Source organism: Podarcis pityusensis (genome assembly GCF_964106645.2).
Source record: "Podarcis pityusensis genome assembly, chromosome: 1".
Lineage (NCBI taxonomy): Eukaryota > Metazoa > Chordata > Lepidosauria > Squamata > Lacertidae > Podarcis > Podarcis pityusensis.
In genome coordinates, this window is record NC_138028.1 from 45,772,837 (window position 1) to 45,792,321 (window position 19,485).

Sequence of the window (19,485 nt, forward strand, 5' to 3'; positions counted from 1 at the left end):
TATTGCCTCCACAATGCATTCCAGAAGGTGGTTTGCTTTTCAATTAAGCAAGCTCTCTATGCCATGTGCCTCTCACATTTTCTATGCCATGTGCTTACACACATTTTCTCTAAACATAATAATAATAATAATAATAATTTATTTATATGCTGCCCATCTGACTGGGTTGCCCCAGCCGCTCTGGGCGGCTCCCAACAAAAATAGTAAAAACACAATACAACATCAAACACTAAAAACTTCCCTAAAAGGCCTTCAGATGCCTTTTTAAAATCACATGTCCGAAATGGCACCAGCTTTCCTCATAGCTGGGACTTGCCTTGATCATTTTGGTTTCGCTGTGGTCATTGGCCATGGAGGGTGATAACTGCACATCATGATGCATGCCATAGCTTTGTGGAAGTGCGCTTGAATGGCGACTTTTTAAAGGAATACCTCTGAACCGCTAGTACTGAAAGACCACATCTTAAACAACTACTTAATGCACATATTCACCCCAGGTTACCAAGGTCAGCCAAGGGAGTGAGACTTCCAGGCACTGTATTAATTGTTCTCTAGGTAACTGAACAAAGCTATTACCCTAAAGTTGCAAGCTGAAGCAACAGGCTATGTTTTTATTGGTCAGGCTTTACTGTTGATTGAGCCATTTCTTACCCCTCTAAGATTTCACAGTGTTACCCGCAGAAGTGTGAACTTTTGAAACCTTAGCAGCTTTAAATGTATAAACTACGGCAGTCTTAATTCTGTCCCTCTGAGAAGCTATCCCATTACATAAACAATTTTAAGAAAGGCGCTTTTGACTGTCATTGTGTCCTTTTCCGTGGCATGTTCCCGTTTTCCTATTTATCCCTTTAGAGATGGAAGCTGGGCAGAGTGGACAGCGGTCTCTTTAAAATTTCCTCACCTCATAGTCCAGCAGCTGCAAAGCAAACCTGTCTGCCTGGCTAGGGAGGGCTTCTCCTGGAGGAGGGGGGCAAGAAAAAGAGCCTGTTGCCAGGCAGCGTTTGGAGTGAGGTCTTCTTCAGGAAAAGTTCAAAAGCAAACAGCTTAGCCTGGAAACAGTTTTGTTTCCCAGCCCCTTTTGCCTCACGCCATGTGGCCTGGCGAGTGACTTCAGCAGGGTGGTGAAACCAGGTTCAAGAATAGGGATCCGGGTTCACGTGGGTTTCAGGATACAGAGGCAAGGGAAAACTGAGTGTAGTCGGACACACACTCTGGACTTTAAGAAGGCCAATTTCGAAAACCTGAAGGAGCTACTGGGTGTGATCCCGTGGTCAGAAATACTCAGTGAGAAGGGAGTCCAATAAGGATGGGAGTTTCTAAAAGGAGAAATATTGAAGGCCCAAACGCAGACCATACCAACAAGAAAGAAAAGTGGGAGGCAGTTGAGAAAACCAGTGTGGCTGCATAAGGAGATCACAGATGAGCTGAGAGTAAAGAAGGGCATGTACAGTGGTACCTCAGGTTACAGACGCTTCAGGTTACATACGCTTCAGGTTACAGACTCTGCTAACCCAGAAATAGTACCTCGGGTTAAGAACTTTGCTTCAGGATGAGAACAGAAATCGTGCTCCGGCGGTGCGGCAGCAGCAGGAGGCCCCATTAGCTAAAGTGGTATCTCAGGTTAAGAACAGTTTCAGGTTAAGAATGGACCTCCAGAACGAATTAAGTTCTTAACCAGAGGTAGCACTGTATAAGAAATGGAAGAAAGGGGAAATCACAAAGGAGGAGTACACATGAGTTGCCAACAGTTGCAGGGTTAAAGTCAGGCTGGCTAAAGCTCAGAATGAGCTCAGGCTTGCAAGAGAGGTTAAAAATCATAAACAAAAGGTTTCTTCTGCTATGTCCAAAGGAAGAGGAAGAACAAGCAAGCTAACAAAATGAATTTCACTCCATTCTGCCTTGGTCTGACCACACTTGGAATACTGTGTCCAATTCTGGGCACCACAATTTAAGAAGGATGTTGACAAGCTGGAATGTGTGCAGAGGAGGGCAACCAAGAAGATCAAGGGTCTGGAAACTAACCCTTATGAGGAGCTCTTGAAGGAGCTGGGTATGTTTAGCCTGGAAAAGAGGAGACTGAGAGAAGATACCATAGCCATCTTCAAATATATTAAGGGCTGTCACATGGAGGAGGGAACATGCTTGTTTTCTCCTGCTCTGGAAGGTAGGACTCGAACCAGTGTCTTCAAGCTTCAGGAAAGGAGATTTTGATTAAACATTTGAAAAAACTTTCTGACAGTAGCTGTTCAGCAGTGGAACAGACTCCCATGAGAGGTGGTCGACTTGCCTACCTTGGAGGTTTTTAAACGGAGGTTGGATGGCCATCTGACAACATGGATGCTTTAGCTTAGTTTCCTGCATTGCAGGGGGCTGGACTAGATGAACCTTGAGGTTCCTTCCAATTCTAAGATTCTATGATTCTAATGTCAACTATAGTTAAAACAAACCAAAGTTTGTAAGCAAACAATAAACCATGGTGTCTGATCACAGTTTGTAGGAAGGTAACAGGCTACAGTTGTGCCACTAGGTAGTGTTCAGATAATTAAATAAACAATACTTCAATAAACAGCGGTTTAAGATTACATACACCAAGAATAATCTCTAAAAAACTCACTGGCGCTTATTTCTGAATAAAAACGATTAGCACTCTGGTTCATATCCTCTTTGTCCACCATAACAGCTGCTCATCCTTTATTTCACTTTCCTTTCAATATTCCCCCCCCCCCTATTTAATTAAGTACTAACTGTATATCCTTGGATACTGGAACATAATTGTTTTGTACATTACTGAGACTTTGTTGGAGAATACTTGTTGGTGGCTGTAGAAAGCAAGTGCCTACATGACATTCAGACACCCCTTGTGTCTGCAAATGGTTCTGGATGGAATGCTTGACACTTAAATAGCCCTAAGTCAAACTCTATATTGTGGAAACATTTTGAACACTTGCAATTTCATGCCTGACCTGGGGCTAGTAATGTGTATCAAGAATTCCAACAATGGGTTTTCAACGAGTGACTTGCATAAGCAATTTTAGTGGTTTTAAATCCAATCAGACTATCTTATGGTTTTCCATTCACAAATAGCTGCTGTAGTTAGCCATAAGCTTTCTGCAAAATATTAATGAAAAGTAAGGCAAGAAGCTGTTTAACCAAAGAGAAGCAATTCAGGAGGGGATATACAGAGGAAGTCTTCATCTTCCCATGAACACAATATAAAAATTGATCTATGCAGGCCAGAATTCAGTTTCCAGCAGATGCCACCCAGATGAATGGAGGAAAAACCCATAGCTGGGTATGTAACAGATAGTCACCCCCTCTTACCTACCTATATGAAAAAAATCCTCTCTCTCCCACTTCCTTCTTTCATTTAAACTTCTCCTGTCCACAAATAACCGCCCAAAATCCATCCTTCTATAACACAACAGGAATGCAATACTATGCTTTAGGCAGCAATCTAAAGTAGGGCTGAAAATAAGTCACACTGGAATTAATGAGACTTATTTCAAAGAAACCTGTGTGTTTCACCTAAGGAGGAAAGGGACAGACCTGGTCTTGTGCTTTCAGACATAGGGAATCAGCCATTGTTATGCTTCTTGTTCCCAGCAGACTTTGGTGCAAGCTGATACCTGTACAGGACCTCAAGGGAGTAATCCAAATGTCTGCTACCTCCTCCCTCATTCAGTTTTAAGATTGTGCCGAGATGTAGACTCCATGGCTTCAACAGCAGTCATTTTCTCTCCTAACTGTCACCCTGTCGCCCAGTCCATTTCAAGAGTTCTGAAGAACTCAAAAGCTTGCACAGCATTTTCTGTAATTTTGGTTGGCTTAATAAAAGTCTCACTCCAATACAGATTGGAGCATTTTTCTTATGGGCCAATGTGCCTCCCTTTACTTTCTATTAAATATGAGTAAATGTACTCATAATCATTGATTAACAAATTAACACTATTTTATTGAAAAGTTGAAGGCAACCTTGTTCCCTTTTGTGCCAGATGCCCTTGCGCTACCAAACTGCCAAATTTCACATTCCAGTTACTGTATTGAGGGAAAGTGGTATTTCATACAGTTAAATCTGATCTTTCCCTTTTGTGAATTACAAAATACAAATGTGTATTGTTTTAATGGCCTGATACACAAACAGTACTTTGACAAAATTCAGTAATATAAGAATTATAATTTTCAGTGGCACAGAAGTTCCAAATTTGGAGAAAAAACAAAGAGGAACCATTAACCGGATTGATTAGATAAAGGAATATAGGGGAATGGGTAAAAGTACTGCAGGTTAAAATATCTTTAAAAGATGTCATGGAACAAAGGTTGGGGATTCCCACCCTTTTCTCCGTGACTTCTTTATGTTCTCAGCTATAATTATAAAAACAATTCATCCCAATTATCACGACTAAAATGTCAACTTCAGCTAGTTGTCAGAAAGGCTTTAAAAAAAAGAACGCTGTTTTCCTCAAAGCAGAAGAGATGATGATTATTTGTCAAATTTCTATGCTGCCCTTCATCTGAAGATCACAGGGGGTTTACAATCTAAAAACACAAAAACCACACCATAGTAATAATACCACCCCCCCTTGCAGTTTAAAAGGCCATAACTTGTTTAATTAGCCAAACGATTGGGAGAAGAGGAATGTTTTTGCCTGGAGCCTAAAGATATGCAACAAAGGTGTCAGGCAAGTGTCCCTGAGCACAGCAGTCCACAAGTGGGGAGCCACTGCAGAAAAGGCCTGTTCTCATGTTGCAGTCCTCCAAACCTCTCACAGAGGAGGCACATGATCTCAGTGTCTGGATTGGTTCGTATGGGGAATGGCAGCACTTAACATATTGTGGTCCTGCCAAGTTTAAGGCTTTATAGGACAAAACCAGCACATTGATTTGGGCATGGAAACTAACTGGCAGCCAGTGCAGTTGAGCCAGTTTTCCACTTGTCTTTGAGCCGTTTCCCAGCTTGCCTCCCCGCTCTAAGCTCTGGAGTGTACCAGGAAGCTAAATGGGCTCCACAAAGCAGGAGAGGGTGCTCAGGAATGATCACATCAATGGCCCAAGCTATTCAGATGTTCCAGAGGTTGGCCAGGGCTCCAACAGGACTGCCAGTCATATCAGTCTGAAAACCCCCCAGAGCTGTTTGGAAACCCATTGGATCCATCAGCCTCCCCTCCGAGGGTACACTACCCTAATAGTTCCCTGGCCTCTGCAAAGAAGAAAAGGCGCTGAAAGCCTAAATCTCAACAGGAAATGATCTGACCATGACTAGGGACTGATGTCAATATTTCCCAATTTTAGATGACCCTCTTCCTGCCCAGTTGAGAAAACAAGGTCCAGAGTGTGGCCTGCCACATATGTTGGGCTGATGACATGTTGGGACAGCCCCATGGTTGTCATGGCAGTCATGAAGTCCCGAGCCACACCAGAACCAGTCACCTCAACATGGATTTCCCCTGAAACCAACACTCTGGGAGTCCTCAACCGTGCCTCCGAGACCAACTCTGCCAGCTCAGGCAAGGAGACTGCTTGGCAGCAAGGCAGTAAATTAGCAGAATCTCTAATCTGTCCTGATTGCTCAATGTCAGGAACACACACTCTAGATTCCCGCAACTGGACAGAGAGACCAGAGAGAGAGATGGAATCTCTATAGACTACAGCAATTCTCCCTCTCCATCCCTCAGCTCTGCCTTGATGCTGCCCTGAGGACCCAGGTGGGCACAGCTGGGTGAGACCAATTCTATCCTGCTCACCCACCCAGGTCTCAGGAATGGGTGAGGCGGCTTCCCCATTCATAATCAGATCATACCTAGCCCTACCATGTACCACTGTAATTGTCCCCACCCCCACCCCCCCACTCTCCCCTGCTCCTGTCCTCCCAGGCACATCCTCCCTCCATCAAGAAAAATAACAAAAATCCACACAAATTGAAATCAGTTAAAACAATTAAAAGCAGTTAAAACATTGGCCCTGTCTCCTAGATCTGAGAAAATATGGGAACCCAATATGGGATCTGGCAAATTTTAAATACACAGTATAGTGCTTCTTAGGATTGCATTGTGAATATCAGCAACTCTTAGAGGAGAGCGACAAACCTGTAAACTGAATGACACCAACCAGCAATGTTTCTGTCAGTGAAGGGTTAACTCCAGGTCAGGTGTGCCCTGCCCCGCTCTTTTGAACTGTGTCCCTCCCTACTGTGCAACCAAACCAAGCAGGGCTAGGCACTTTGCATCGGGTACTTTATCAGGAAGGCGGAGCCTGAATGATCGCATCTCTTCTGACCTATCGCAGCTGCCGCTTCTTGCGGTTTGGACCGACAAAAAAAAAAAAAAAAAATACAAGGAAAGAAGTGGGGGCGTCAATGCTTCGGTGTGAATCAAATACTGCGAAACGACAAGGCGGAGCGAAGGCTTGACGGGCTCAAATCCCCACCAATACCTACCAGCGACTGGGGCCGAAGCAGCCAATGCGCCCACGAGGCTTGAAGTAGGGAAGGAGAGAGGGTAGCGAAGGAGGTGGGAGTTGTTGTCAGGGAGTAGGAGGCAGCTCTGTTTGGCGGCTGAGGAGGAGCTGAAGGGAGGCGGCCGCGGGTAGCAGGTGAGAGCGAGCGACGGAGCGAGCGAGCGTCGGCGGCCGGGCCCGGTAGGCGCTTGGCTGAGGGAAGGGGCTTCCGTGGACGACGAGGCGCGGTTCCTCCCTCCCTGCCCGGCGGGGAGAGCGGCGGGGCGACCTGTGGCGGAAGGCCCGAGCTCCCGGGTCCGGGGCTGGTCGGCTCCGAAGCCGTGTGGGTGAGCCTCGAAAGGGGAAGGGAGGAAGGGAAGGAGGAAGGAAGGAAGGAGGTGCGGGGCTGCTGCTGTTCTCAAGAGGAGTCGCTGGGGAAGGAGGCGGCCGCGGGGAATCCGGGGATGGGGAGAAGCGGGCTCGCGGAGTACGTGTGAATGAGTGCAGCGGCGTGCAAGGGAAGCTGCGAGTGCGGGGTCTGCTCGGAGGGGAGGTCGGGCGAGGTGCCGGAGGGAGGTGGGGCGCTCGAGGTGCCCGGGAAAGGAAGGGGCCGGCTGGGCGTCTCTCGGCTTCATACACACATATATACAGGGTATATCTATGTCTATATAATGGTCGGCTGGGCTGGAGCTGAACCTGGGCGAGGATCTGCGGCGAGTGGCCCAGGAATGCGGGCGGATGAGGAGCCCTGCGGAAGGGAGGAAGGAAGGAGGAGAGAGGGAGAGGCGGATAGTGCAGGAAGCGGCGAGGAGGGAGGGAGAGGCAGAAGCGCCGCTCTCGCATCCCCGGCAGCGGAGGGACCTCGGCGGGCGAAGCTGCCCGGCCGCCCCTTCCCGGCTTCCGGGGTGCCTGTCTGCCTGCCTGCCTGGGACTGGCCTCCCTTCCAGGCCCCGCTTGGTTTGGGGAGTTAGGGATTCGTGAAGGAATGTGGCCAACTGGCTTCCTCTCCTCGGAGTATATCTGCCCTATATTTCATTCTGTCTCCAGGACTACTTGTTTGTAAATGAAGCCTTTTTGCAGAATCCTGGCTTTGCAACCCCTGGAAAAGGGGGCGGCGGCGGGAAAGAGCTGATAAGCTAATTGAGCGAAGCGCCGTCCCACCTATTCTTACTTGGCTTTGTGCGAAGCAGAATTGATGTGTGATAGGATTAAAATCAACGAGGTTAAACTTTGAAAGATTGGGTGTTGGCACTGGCAATATGATTACTTTGGTCTTTAAAGGAGAGCTTCATTTCCTTTTTATGGCTTTCTGTCAGGATGTTGGGTGCAAAGCAAGTGTATATCTTTTTAAGAAGAGGATTAATATTAATGCAAAGTGCAACAATTACTGAATCATAAAATACTAGGTTTGTGTGTCATGTTTCCAAATAACAAAATACTCGAGATTTTTTTATCCTTTCTATGAGTACTTATTGTGAAATGATGTGTCTATTTGGCTTGCAGCAGCTCTCATCTAGAACTCCTTCATCCACAAGATTTATGTAACCTGCTCATTAATTTTTCATAAAGCTCTAAAAGTTTCTGGTAGAATTTATTCCGTTTAATGTGTAGGTTGTTGTGTCTTCCAAGATGCTTATAAAAGCACTTATAAGGATTTGTTATTTGGTTGTAATCAGCTATTTGTCATAATAATAATAATTATTATTTTATTATTTATACCCCACCCACCTGGCTGGGTTTCCCCAGCCACTTCTAAACATTTTGTGGTCCTCAAATTGTGTGTGTGGCATCTTTAGCAAAGATGATGTTTAGGAATACAGTTGAACCATAATGACATTTGTATCTGGTTATTCTCTGCTGCAAAAGTGTGCATGTTATGCATACTTCACTTCTCCAATCCTTGGACTTGTTCTGTAGTTAAAATCATGATAGGTCTCTTAAGGCCAACTGCTATTTAATGTTTGACATAGTAAAAGAGTGCTGATCTGTACAGTTTTTCCACTGGATTGTTGCAATGTTTTTCCATTCTTTCCTTCTTGGCCATTCTTTATGGAAACACTAAATCAGTGACATCACTCATGTGAGCAAAATAAAACCATAAATTGTCTGTTCCTCCTCAGTTCAATCCTTGTCCTTTATCATATTAACTTCTTTAATCTACAGATAAATAGACGGTGGGGTGGGGAAAGTTGCTGTTACACAAGTTCTGTACAAAGAGTGGCAAAGCCAAGATGCATAGTGAAAACTTTCTGTCACTGAAGCCTCCTTGGCTCAGACATTTGCACTCTTTTAATAGAAAATACATAGAGAATAATTTCCACAGTGATGTGATGCATCTTCCAAAGTTTTATTTGCCTAATCAGATTTAAGTTCTTAATTCAGTAGTGTGTATAATATATATTACCCTGTGTTGCCTGGAGCATCATTTGTGCAAATACTCTAGGTGCTTTATTGCAACAATGTAATACTGGTTTAATTAAATTCAAGCTGTAGTCTAGCAAGGGTTTTGTTTTTTGCATTGTTTTTAAAGACTTACTGTGTTCAACCTTGCAAATAATCTCACAAAAGTTACTAGCACACATAAATATTATCTAGCCCAGGGTTCAGCAACCTTTTTCAGCTGTGGGCCAGCCCACCGTCCCTCAGACCATGTGGTGGGACAGACTATATTTTGGAGAAAAAAATAAATGAACAAATTCCTATGCCCCACAAATAACCCAGAGATGCATTTTAAATAAAAGGATATATTCTACTTATGTTAAAACATGCTGATTCCGGGACTGTCCATGGGCTGGATTGAGAAGGTGATTGGGCCGCATCCGGTCCCAGGGCCTTAGGTTGCCTACCTCTGATCTAGCCTGTCAACTTGCCCACACACAGTTTTAAGAAAAAAAGAGCCAAGCTTTTTGGTTCTCTTCATCATGGAGTAAGCAAGAGGCTGTATCAAGCCTCAGTTAGTCCATGAGGGGATGGATGATGGAAGTGGAATATTTTGTAATCTCTAAATTTAGGAGATTTTTATGTTGTGGAAGTATTGGTGGGAAGATATGACTTACTGATATTATCTTGCACTCTGTTTATAGTAGCACAATTGGGGACTGGTACATCAAACAATCCATTTGAAGTGCTCTGTCTAAAGTCTTGCTGGCAGAAGATACAGTACTAAGTAACTTTACTACTCTGTTTTAGGAGAATGAATCTTATCAGATAACGTCTTTTAATCCTGAGCCATTTTTGAAGATTTTATAGGCTCTAGAGTACTCTGGAATAGGGTATTGTCAATACCCAGATCAATAAAACAGATATCAGCAATACAAACGTTTATTGGCTAGTATATTTTATTGGAGAAATAAAATGTTGGACAAAATATTACATTGGGAGAACAATTTCAGGACTCTAAATGATTGCAAATTTAGTCTGTTGATGACCTCTCTTGTTCCACACACTTGCAATGCCTGAAAAAGGGGCCTTATATAGGAACAAATGCTGTAACTAATGTGCTATGGTAGTGAAAGTAGATTGTACGCTGTGCCAGAATTCCCTTATTGTCTGCTGTCTAAACATAGTGATGAATATAGGTAAACTGTCTTTCTGGACTTCAAATATTCTGTACTCTGTAGCTCTCTTCTGGCATTAACTGGCTTGAAGAGACAACATACCAGTGAATACCAGTTTCTGGAAACTGCAAGGCAGCAGAATGCTTTTGTTCTTGGGTCCTGTTTGCAGACTTCTCACTGGCATCTGGTTGGCACTGTGAGAACAGAATGTTGGACTAAATGGGCCTTTGTCCCAATCCAGAAGTCTCTTATGTTCTTTACCGTGAAGGTTCATCTTTAGTTGCCTCTTCCCTCCCCTCACCATGCAGCTTGCCCAGTCTCTTATGATGATAAAGTACTGTAGTGAAGAAGCTTTTTTTATCTGTTGAAGTGCCCTGGTGCAAGGGAAAATAATGAACTTCCAAGCTTCTGAATCTGTGGAGGGCCTCCACAGAATCAAAGGTTTATCTTCATTATGAAAGAGACTAAGAGATTTGTGCGTACTTGGGGGCGGAGTGACACATGTGGTCTCAATATACACCTATATTGCCTCGTCAAGTTAGTAATGGTTAAGGGTGGTAGTTATCTTTATATCATTCTTTGCCCACTGTAATCACAGTCTCCTGTTTCAAGCATGGCAGGACCATGCAACCATCATACCAAATTGTTGGCATTGGTGAGAAGATCTACAGGGAGCACACTATCTGCAGATTATTTTGTGTCTGGGATACTGGTACAGATCTGGTGTTTCCCTGCCTAGTCAAACCCTGCCTTTCTGTAGTTGCTACTATTAAACAATTAGGAATCTGAAATCTTTGCTGATCTACTGCAGAATAACCAAAGATCTGGCTGTTGATCCCAATTTACCTTCTGTCTACCCTGATTGAGGCAGGTCCAGGGAATTATCAACCTTCTTGAAAGGTACACTTACCAATATAGTGTTACTTCTAACTGTCCTGTCTGAGTACAGCTGAGTACATGCTGAAGTTTCAGCAAATAGGTTTCAACATTTTGAATACTGTTATATTTTGCTTCTCATGCAAGAATAATATAATTACATTTTTTTGTGATATATATTGACTTATAAAAGCTGGAAATGTTATTTTCTGTAGTTCTCTATTATAGCAAATTACAGTTATGGATGAAGGATAGTAAGTCATTACACAGTACTTATATGTTTTATAACTTTAAACTCTTATTTAGAATTTTAAAGCCATCTAGTTTGCCAACTATAAAATTCCTGAGAAACCTTGGCTGGCTTATGTCTCTCTTTTTTTCTTGGAAAGAGCTGAGACAGTTCTGTGGAAAATCACTAAATCAACATTTTCCCCCTCATGCAAACCTGGTATGCTTCTGAGTTGTACTGACTTTCTGTAATTCTGCGTCTGCAAACTGCAACATTCCCAGAAGGAATAGTTCTGGGTACTTTGTTCTGCTAGTTTTGAAAAGCTTAGAACTATTGCCTTTGCAGAGTTCTCTGGTGGAAAACTTTATTGATGGACATCTGTATATTTAATATCTTACACTTTTAAAATCAATTATCTGCCTTTTATGGCAGTTCTGCTACTAAACATATATTGATATCTGATATTGGTTAATCTTGAAATGTGGTGAGGCTTATAGCCTGATTCTGTGCATATTTGCTCAGAAGTATATTCCGCTGAGTAATACATCTTATTTGACCATAACACACTAATATATTCATACAAATGGGACTTTACTACCAAGTAAGTGTGTAGAGAAATGCAGCCTTGCTTTGTGTAGTGTAGAAGATGTTAAGTTTCACCCAAGAAAATAATGTGTCAGGTGCATTTAACTTTGATTTATATTTTGCCTAAAGCTGCATTCTTGGTTTCTGCCACTGAAGAAGCAGGAAGCTAGTGGTAGACTAGGTAAAGTCATAGAATCATAGAATCATAGAGTTGGAAGAGACCACAAGGGCCATCGAGTCCAACCCCCTGCCAAGCAGGAAACACCATCAGAGCACTCCTGACATATGGTTGTCAAGCCTCTGCTTAAAGACCTCCAAAGAAGGAGACTCCACCACACTCCTTGGCAGCAAATTCCACTGTCGAACAGCTCTTACTGTCAGGAAGTTCTTCCTAATGTTTAGGTGGAATCTTCTTTCTTGTAGTTTGGATCCATTGCTCCGTGTCCGCTTCTCTGGAGCAGCAGAAAACAACCTTTCTCCCTCCTCTATGTGACATCCTTTTATATATTTGAACATGGCTATCATATCACCCCTTAACCTCCTCTTCTCCAGGCTAAACATGCTCAGCTCCCTTAGCCGTTCCTCATAAGGCATCGTTTCCAGGCCTTTGACCATTTTGGTTGCCCTCCTCTGGACACGTTCCAGTTTGTCAATGTCCTTCTTGAACTGTGGTGCCCAGAACTGGACACAGTACTCCAGGTGAGGTCTGACCAGAGCAGAATACAGTGGCACTATTACTTCCCTTGATCTAGATGCTATACTCCTATTGATGCAGCCCAGAATTGCATTGGCTTTTTTAGCTGCCGCGTCACACTGTTGGCTCTTGTCAAGTTTGTGGTCAACCAAGACTCCTAGATCCTTTTCACATGTACTGCTCTCAAGCCAGGTGTCACCCATCTTGTATTTGTGCCTCTCTCTTTTTTTTTTTTGCCCAAGTGCAATACTTTACATTTCTCCCTGTTAAAATTCATCTTGTTTGTTTTTGCCCAGTTTTCTAATCTGTCAAGGTTGTTTTGAAGTGTGATCCTGTCCTCTGGGGTGTTAGCCACCCCTCCCAGTTTGGTGTCATCTGCAGATTTGATCAGGATGCCCTTGAGTCCATCATCCAAGTCGTTGATAAAGATGTTGAATAAGACCGGGCCCAAGACAGAACCCTGTGGCACCCCACTAGTCACTCTTCTCCAGGATGAAGAGGAACCATTGATGAGCACCCTTTGGGTTCGGTCAGTCAGCCAGTTACAAATCCACTGAGTGGTAGCATAGTCAAGACCGCATTTTACCAGCTTCTTTACAAGAATATCATGGGGCACCTTGTCAAATGCCTTTCTGAAATCAAGGTAGGCTACATCCACTGCGTTCTCTTCATCTACCAGGCTTGTAATTCTGTCAAAAAACGAGATCAGGTTAGTCTGACATGACTTATTTTTCAGAAATCCATGCTGACCATTGGTGATCACAGCATTCCTTTCTAGGTGCTCACAGACTGTTTGCTTAATGATCTGCTCCAGAATCTTCCCTGGTATTGATGTCAGACTGACTGGGTGGTAATTATTTGGGTCCTCTCTTTCCCCCTTTTTGAAAATAGGGACAACATTTGCCCTCCTCCAGTCTGCCGGGACTTCGCCTGTTCTCCAGGAATTCTCAAAGATGACTGCCAGTGGTTCTGAGATCACCTCTGCCAGTTCTTTTAATACTCTTGGATGCAGTTCATCTGGCCCTGGAGACTTGAATACATCTAAACTAGCCAAGTATTCTTGTACTATCTCCTTAGTTATTCTGGGCTGTGTTTCCTCTGCTGAATCATTTGCTCCAAATTCTTCAGGTCGGGCATTGTTTTCTTTATCGGAGAAGACTGAGGCAAAGAAGGCATTGAGGAATTCAGCCCTTTCTGTGTCCCCTGTTTGCATTTCACCATCTTCTCCTCTGAGTGACCCCACTGTTTCTTTGTTCTTCCTTTTACTACGAACATACCCATAAAAGCCTTTTTTGTTGCTTTTAACCTCTCTAGCAAGCCTGAGTTCATTCTGTGCTTTAGCTTTTCTGACTTTGTGTCTACACGTGCTGGCTATTTGTTTGAATTCCTCTTTGGTGGTTACCCCCTTTTCCATTTTTTGTACACATCCTTTTTTAATCTTAACTCAGTTAAAAGTTCTTTAGATAGCCACCCTGGCTTCTTTAGGCACCTTCCATGTTTCCGTCTCATTGGTATTGCCTGAAGTTGTGCTTTTACTATCTCCCTCTTAACAAACTCCCAGCCATCATGAACTCCCTTTCCTTTTAGTATTACTGTCCATGGGATCTCACCCAGCACTTCCCTAAGTTTTATGAAGTCGGCTTTCTTAAAGTCAAGAAATTGAGTCCTAGTATGCTTGGCTGCTCCTTTCCGCTGTATAGTAAACTTCAGAAGAGCATGATCACTCGCGCCTAATGATCCTTCCACTTCTACCCCACTAACCAGGTCATCAACATTGGTTAGGACCAGATCTAAAATGGCTGTTCCTCTTGTTGCTTCTCCCACTTTCTGGACAATGAAGTTGTCTGCAAGGCCAGTGAGGAATCTGTTTGACCTTATGCTCTTGGCTGAGTTTGACATCCAACAAATATCCGGGTAATTGAAGTCCCCCATTACTACTATCTCCCTTCCTTTTGCATGCTTGGCCATCTGTTCCAGGAAGGCATCATCTATGTCCTCTGTTTGGCTTGAGGATCTATAGTAAACTCCCACAATGAGGTCACTGTTATTCTTCTCTCCCTTAAATTTGACCCAAATGCTCTCACTTTGGCTTTGAGGTTCTAAATCTTGGATCTCTTCACAGGTATACACATCCCTGACATATAACACCACTCCTCCTCCTTTCTTGTCTGGTCTGTTGATAGTGGCAGTGCAGAGTTTTCCAGTACCTTTAATTAATTGGGATTTAATTTAGTATTTGTCTTAAAAGCAAAAAAGTAAATACTGTTTTTTTGTTTAACTATCCCATGCTTTTCCGTACACAAAAGTAGTTTAGCTGAAATATTTTATATAGACCAAATAAAAAATGCACACTTAATGTGGTTTAAATGTTCATAGAAATTAACATCTGTACTTTGAAATGTATTGTACTTTTCTCAAAAACAAAACAACTCAGTAGCATATACTTAACATTGTTCAAATGTTAAGAAAATAATTTGGGCACTGCCAGCTGTTAATATGGTAGGAATACATCTAGTTTGACCATAAGCATAAGCCATAACAAAACTAACATAGTCATACAAAATAAAATTCATGAACAGTGTCTGTATAATATATAGCTTTAGCAAGTCTAGAAAGCTGTTCATGATAGATACAGGTATGCTTCCTAGGGACAGTCACCTGAAAAGAGTTAATGGCAAAATCTGAAACTGCTCAATTTGACAAAATTGACTGCTGCAAATCTTCTAAACAATGTATTTTTGGAGAAATACGTGATAGATTTCCCCCCACAAAATATTTCACTCTGTACGTCTGCTATAAAGAAGCAGAGGACTCAACTTTAGCACATTGATGCCTGACAGTGCAGGATCTAGTATACATGGCATCTACTGTATTTAGGAGGGTGATCTTGGCCACAGTAGAATGCTTTCCGGACTGCTTTGCGCATCACATTAAACCATAGTTAAAAACAAACTGTGGTGTAATGTTAATGTGTTAGGTGCATGCTGCTGAAATGTCCTCGTTCTGCTCTCACTGCCACTGCACCTCTGGGAAACAAACCAGAGTGACCTTTAGTGATAACCAAGGATTGTCATTCACTTCCTGTGCATGGTTCGTTTGGAGAGAAACAAGCCATGAACCTAGATTAAGAAGTCACAACAAGGTGGACTCCAGCTTGTTTCCCAGCAGCAGAATGAGAATTTTTAAGTTGTGTGATCACACTACTTTCTCATTAAATCATAGCTAATTTTAATTATGTTTTCGTTTGATGCATGAACTATAGCAGTGTGTGCCTAGGAACCCTTAGGAAAGGGTTGCAATAAATGGTGCTAGTTTTAAAAAATATTCGTTGCAATTTCAACACATCAAATATGAAACACTATTCACACAGAAAGAACCTGGGTGAACCATAAGACAACTAGGTATCTAGAAAGTATTAGTAATGGATACTGTAAATCTATAGATTTACTACTGGTCTAACACCACAGTTGACAATTAAGAAGTTATGTTGAAGCAAACAGTGCCTCATTAAGTGGCTTTCTCAGTTACGACTTTTGAAGATCTGATGTTTAAGAAGAAAACAAAAGTTATCCCAAATATATGCCTTATTATGTACTTTGATTTTACACAAGGGTAATAGTTTTGAGAAGAAAAGGATCACGTTGCGGCTAGAGGAATTTTTGAGCAGGAATGGCATAAAATTGGCTATCGGGGGCCAGCAAGACCTACATTTGTAAACATAAGAGAATACTATTAAAAATTGCTTTTCCAGTGGTATCTGACACCTCACAGTTTGAGTAATATATATATCTGGCATGAAGATAAAGGTTTGGATGCATGAATCCTCAAATGCAGATATAGGTGGCAACCATTTTGCACTATTGACACATGATTGCCAATGCGTGGGTCCCTTTGGACCTGGAAGAAGGTGGAACAGGGTGGTGGTGGAATGCAATGGGCTTGTGTATGTTCCGCTGATTCACACGGGGGTCAGGAACGGAACCACTGTGCAAAATGGTCACTGCCTGTATGGTAGTCTTGTCCTTTAATAATGAAATATGGGGGATAAGTTACAATATTAATCAAACTAGTAATGCATTATGTTATAGTTTTGGATCCTTTAACAAATCTGTTGGGCTGCTTAGATGACCAAATTAAACATAAAATATTGATATGGAACCTAATAGGTGCTGCCATTATGTTAATAGTCCAAAAACAGAAGAACAAACTGAACAAGCTATTGCCTACAATTAAAATAATGGCTAGTTGAACTTTGGAAAGTGATAGAAATGCATAAACCTACAGAATGATGGAAGACAAAGGAAGGAAACTTTTTTGAAGTACCATATTTACTCAAGTCTAATGTGCCATCGAATCTAATGCACACCTCAGTTTTCAGAACCTTGAAACCAAAAAAAGTATTTGCTGGCGAATGTAAACGTCCCATTGAATCTAATGTGCACCTTAATTTTCACAATGTAATTTGGCCAAAAAGGTGAGCATTAGCTTTGAGAAAATATGGTAAATGGCTCTCAGTGATTGAATATATGAAAGATATGGATATGAGATATGGATATTATATAATTTTTCCGTATGGTAATAGCATATGGTCAGAACTGTATTTATTGTTTATGGACACAGCAAAATTTTGTATTAAAATTGTGATGTTTAAATCTGTGGTACAGATACATTCTGAATACAGCCCTATCCACATCTCAGATGGGGTACCCTAGTGTTATCACACTTTCTAGTGTTCTTATTTATGTGTGCACTTGAACTTGCAAGTTATGCATGTATCCTTGGAAACAGGGTTTTTGGCAATCTTTAATCAGAGTATGGCTGCATGCCACAGGGGTTATTACATTATGTTAATGCCCATTCACACTTGCTTGGGGCATCAGTAAATTTACAAGATAAATGTGGATAAAATGGTGTTCATGCAAAATGGCAGACAGTTAAATAGTTTTGCAACTTGAAGTGCTAATTGCAATGGTACGGAATGATAAAATGGTTACAAAATAATACAGGCTATCCAACAAAATGATAAATCATTCAGTAATGCTCACAGATCACCCAGATCCACACTTCTTGTGCCAATAGTTTAAAATTGCTATTTAGGAAATAGAAATGGATGGAGGGTAGAGAGCTGTCACAAATGGCAAATGGGAGGGTACTAGAGAACTGTCAGGGCTGCAGTGTGAGTCTAGGTGTGCCAAGGGGGTGCTCAAATGCTAATGCCTAGGCTTTGGACAACGTAAGAATAGCCAGACAGTGATATTTAGGAAATGAGGCAAAAGAAAGGAGGAGTAAAACACAACTAGTTAACATGTCCTGAGAAAGAGAGAGAATAGTTTCTCTTGGGTTTCACTGTGACCTGTTTGTGTGATGTCACAGCTGTAGACTGAGGCTTTAGCAGGAGTTAAGTGTGAAGCCTTTTGGTTGGTGCGGTGGGTTCACTCCAAAACAGGTAGTTTGCAAGTTTACTGTCTTTTCTAAGGGACCCAGGTCCAAGCATTGATGGGTTGGTCAAAGATAGCTCAAGGATGACATTAGAAGGCTTGCCTAAGTCCGCTCACCATCCTAAGGTGTTTCCAAAAAAAGAGAAAAAGTACTTCCCTTAAGGGTGATCACAAAGCACCTACTACAAGAACACCGGAATAATTTGAAGGAAAATTTAAAAGTATAGTAGTAAGGAAAAGGGGAAGGGAGGCAAGGGTAAAGGATCTAGCTAAGTTGGAAAGGTCTGCTCCTGTAATAATAGAATTGAGTTGGCTTGGAGAAGAAAGAAGAGTGGAGCATGGAACAATCTTGTGGGAGAAAGACTGAACAGTGTCAGGGTCTGAGGGATGCGTAGTTACAGGAAAAAGAATTCTGATAGGTGTTGGCCATTGTCACAAATGATGATTGTGGGGACCAAAAAATGATCAATTTCTGGAGAGAGATGCTTTCTTGGAAAAAAAGGCTTTTATTCTCACCAGGGTTAATTAATGGTCAAATAGAGGGATATACTTGCATTAGAAAGGACAGAGATTCTGAAGACCAATTAAGTTTCTGTATTTTCACTAACGTCTTTTAGCTTTAAGGAGGTCATTTAGCTTAAGCCAGTATTGCTTCCTGAATTTTTCTGCAGTGGCACTGCAGTCATTGTACAGAGCAAAGCCAAAGTTCAGGTGCACGTGAAGAGTTCCAACTGAGCTAAGTTTTTAGGTAATACTAGCTCTGGAAAAGGTATGGAAAAAGTCTACTGAAATTACCAAAGGTCATATCATGTTCCTAGTAAGGAAATAGAAATTGTGGTTGCTGAGTTGAGGGGAAAAGTGAAGTGGTTTCATGCGAACAATTATGTTATCAGTTATCTTCTCTCAATGCTAGCTAGCACTTTGGGCTATTCAATAAAACTGTTTGGCAATATGTGGAAATATTGGGGGATGATATAAGAATTTGATTTGATATTTTTAAGCAAAGTGGTTTATGTGAGTTATGTTTTATGTTTGATATGAAAAATGATAAATACAATATTTAAAAATTAAATAATACAACTGATTGGCAAGTTTTCAAGGCAAACAAGAAGTCCCTTTTCATGAAGTGCATAATGAAGTTAGGGAATTGACAAGTACAGTGGTACCTTGGTTTTCAAACGTCTCTGTTGACGAACATTTTGGTTTTCAAACACCGTAAACCCAGGAGTAAATGCTTTGGTTTTTGAACACTCCTTAGAAGTTGAACATTCCATGCAGCTTCCGTATTGAGGCTTCTGTATTGAGTTTTTGGTTTTCAAACGTTTCAGAACTCGAACGGTCTTCCGGAACGGATTACGTTTGAAAACCGAGGTACCGGTGTATAACCATGTGGTGATGACTTCTTGTACGAAGGATGAAGCAAATACACATTATATAGATATTTCAACAGTTGTTGGTCTTGATAGCTAGGAATAGAACCTCCATGTTCAGAGGCAATATACTACTAAGTACCAGAGCCTGGGGGCAAATCTTGAATGGGCATCAACATAATTTCTTGCAAATGAGCTTTTTGGAATCACTGTTAGCCAGATGTTGAAAACTGAAGAACTGACTATCATTTAGCAAGGCAGTTGACTGTTTTTAGTAAGATTGATCAATTCTTAAATACTTTTA

At 42.0% G+C, this 19,485-nt stretch overlaps 1 protein-coding gene across 5 annotated transcripts in view; it reads left to right on the top strand.

Moving 5' to 3' along the window:
- Positions 1-6,461: 6,461 nt before the first annotated feature.
- NUMB (NUMB endocytic adaptor protein) overlaps positions 6,462-19,485 on the top strand; it is a 60,484-nt gene continuing 47,460 nt past the window's right edge. For 2 of the 5 annotated variants that reach the window (XM_080992236.1, XM_080992235.1), the window contains exon 1: positions 6,463-6,588. The gene's annotated coding sequence lies outside the window, so the exon portion shown is untranslated. Of the gene's footprint in view, positions 6,589-6,611; positions 6,780-19,485 lie in introns of those variants that run through there. The other 3 variants (XM_080992233.1, XM_080992237.1, XM_080992234.1) reach the window with 3 other exon arrangements.